This window comes from Otolemur garnettii, unplaced genomic scaffold (assembly GCF_000181295.1).
Source record: "Otolemur garnettii isolate 467f Iridium unplaced genomic scaffold, OtoGar3 scaffold00087, whole genome shotgun sequence".
In the NCBI taxonomy this organism is placed as follows: domain Eukaryota; kingdom Metazoa; phylum Chordata; class Mammalia; order Primates; family Galagidae; genus Otolemur; species Otolemur garnettii.
This window is the reverse complement of record NW_003852482.1, coordinates 8330438-8333604: the sequence shown is the minus strand read 5'-3', so window position 1 is coordinate 8333604 and position 3167 is coordinate 8330438. Positions and strand designations below refer to the sequence as shown.

The following is a 3167-nucleotide window of genomic DNA, read 5'->3' as shown; positions in this document are numbered from 1 at the left end:
CCGAGCCTAACCCCTGATTTCTAAGGGCCCGTTCTCCAGCAGAAACTGATACATCTGTTCTGAAAGGGAAGAAATAGCCAGACTGGAGCCCAGACAGAGGACAGCAGAGCTCACCATCTTTGTTGTCTTTTCTCAGCCACCCTGATTTCGAACCCTTTAATCTTTTTCTTCTATTCAGGATCCTATAGGAATTCCCTGTTTCTTGAGGCAGAGACCTGACCTGGCCTGCCTCCTTCTTGCCTCTCAAAGCTACAATGGACATTTAACTCAATCTCTGTGCCCGGCAGCTGCTGCTTTCTTTCTTTCTTTTTTTTTTTTTTTGTTTTCTCTAAGGCTATGTTTATTTAACATTCCATACTATTTTTTAATCACCAAGATAATGCATGCTGGTTAAAGTTAGTTTCCATTTTAGATTTCTGCTTCCTATTTTCTCTCTGAGAGAGCCCCTTGCTGTGATTCAAACGGTTTATCATGTGGAATTGTGTTTGTTTATTTTTATGGATCTCACTTTTTTCTAAAATGGCAATGTGTAAAGAGCTATACCCTTCCACTGGAAAGGCCCTGTTGCATTCCAGTGGCTTCTTTAACTTGCCAGGTGGCCCACCTACTGTATGCCAGGCTCTACCTAACTCTGGCTCTTGGCCAGGTGTCTAGGAACCCTTTGGGTGGTTTTCGCTCTTCCATATCCTGCCTTAACTCTCTCTCCTAGGCACTTTTCATTCACACACACTGCTGAGGTCAGGATTTCTCTAGGGTTGAGGGGACTGGCCAGGTCTGGTTTGCTCTTCACCTTCATCTCACTCCCATCCCCAGGCTCTGGCCTTTGAACAGCCTTGTGAGGCGGGGCCTCTCCTTAGCCTCATTCCATATGTGGGGGAACTGAGGCTCTGAGAGGTGAAGTCACCAACACTGGATCACAAGTAGTAGAGCCCAGGCTGGCCCTGCCCAGTCCCCCCCACTTTCAAATACATGTCCTCATGGCTTGCGGGTTCTGGCTCTCCACCAGTCTGTCCAAGGTCCCATGCACAGGGGATTTGGGAAACCCCATATCTGTGATTGTCACAATAGTCCTGAGATCTCTGTAAGGCATTTGTCACCATCCTTGTGTTATGGATGAGGAACCTTCCCCAAGGGGGGTATCTGTGGTGCAGCATTGGTTCTGGGACCATAGCCCTGCTATCTGACCTTGGGGTAGGCTGCAGGTGATAGGGAAGGAGGAGTCCCAGCTGGGCAGAGGCCTAGGCACTACCCTTTGGTATTTTGATCTACCTTTCACACAGTGTGGGGACATCTCTAGCAATTTCTCTGCTCCCTTAGGGATTAGAAAGCAGGCCTAGGAGAGGAGCTGCTTTACACTTTTGCTAGGAGGCAGTGCCATCTATGGAGGGCTAATTACAGGAAAGGGACAAATGTACAGCTGTGGGAAACTTATTTCAAAAGGGTAGTTTTCATAACTTAGAGAAAGGCCCCTGTCCCCACATCTGCCTTCTCCCCTTCTGGGCTTTTCTGACTACACACAGGTGCACCTTGAGGGTGGCTGTCAGGTGGGGTCTGCATCTGAATGACCTGCCTTAGAGGTATTGGTTGTCTGCCCTCTCCCCCAAGATCTGGGTCTAAAGGCTGCCTCTGTCACTTCTAGTCAGTATAAGTTGGACAAGTGCCTTCTCCCTTCTAAACCGGTTTACCTGGTTATAAAATGGGCATGAGGGCTTGGCGCCTGTAGCTCATGCTTAGGGTGCTGTCCATGTACACCAAGGTTGGCAGGTTCAAACCTGGCCCAGGCCTGCTAAACAACAACAAGCGATTATTGGCTTAATCGCTTAAGCCCAAGAGTTTGAGGTTGCTGTGAGCTGTGATGCCACGGTACTCTACTGAGGGCAACAAAATGAGACCCTGTCTCAATAAAAATAAATAAATAAATAAATAAAATGGGCATGAGGAAGATTATTCATCCTTAAAAAAGAAGGAAATTGGCCAGACACAGTGGCTCACACCTGTAATACCAGAACTTGGGAGCCCAGGCTGGTGAAACCAACCTGAGCAGAGTGAAACCCTGACTCTACTAAAAATAGAAAAAAACTAGCTGAGTGCTATGGTATATGCCTGTAGTCCCAGCTACTTGGGAGGCTGAGGCAAGAGAATTGCTTAAGCCCCAGAGTTTGAGGTTGCTATGAGCTATGACACCATGGCATTCTACCAAGGGCAACAAAGTGAGACTCTGTCTCCCACAAAAAAAGAAAAAAAAAAAAAGCCAGGCATGGTGGTACACGCCTATAGTCCCAGCTGCTGGGAAGGCTGAGGCAGGAAGATCACTTGAGCCTGGGAGTCAGAGGCTACAGTGAGCTGTAATGATGCCACTGCAGTCTGGGAGACCCTATCTCAAATTAAACCAAAAAAAAAAAAGAAGAAGAAGAAAGAAGGAAATCCTTAGATGCTACAACATGGGTGAACCTTGAGGACATGATACTAAATGAAGTAAACCTGTTACAAAAAGACAAATACCTGGTGATTCCAGTTCCATGAGGTCTCTAGAGTTGTCAGGTTCATAGAGATAGAAAGTAGATGGGGGTTGCCAGAGGGTGGGGCAGGGAGGTCAGTGATTAATGGAGTGTAGAGTTTTACTTTCACAAGGTGGAAAGGATGGTAGTGGTGGCTGCACAACGGTGTCAGTGTGATGTATGCCACTGAACAGTGTGCTTAAATGTGGTCAGAATGGCGAATTGTGTTATATGTATTTTGCCACAATATAAAAATATTGAGAAGAATAGGTATGGGAACAGTGGGCACCTCCTGGCTTCTTGCAAGGATTCTGGGCTCAGCCCTTGTCATCTGGGTCTGACAGGAAGCTGCTCTCTTGTAGGTGTCTGGTCACCTGAGTCACTAAGCTCCTGGGTAGGTCCCTGCACTGGGGTTCCCTCCTATGGTATCGGGGATCCCCTCTTTGCCCTGGGGCCTCCAGGCCTGGGCAGGAAGCAGGCAGGCCTGAGCCTGGCTGGCTTCAGCTTCCTCCTCCACCCCAGCCCACACCCACCTGAAACTGCAGCCTCCTCACCACACCTGGGGCCTGTGTCTGCACGCATGCACCCACCCTACCCTGTGCTCTTTAGGCCTTCTCTGGGAGGACATCTGAATTTATTGAGCACCTACTATGTGCACTAGACCCAGCT

At 48.3% G+C, this 3167-nt stretch overlaps 1 protein-coding gene across 3 annotated transcripts in view; it reads left to right on the top strand.

Moving 5' to 3' along the window:
- LRRC8A (leucine rich repeat containing 8 VRAC subunit A) overlaps window positions 1-3167 on the top strand; it is a 40861-nt gene that overhangs the window by 18691 nt on the left and 19003 nt on the right. The window lies entirely within an intron of this gene.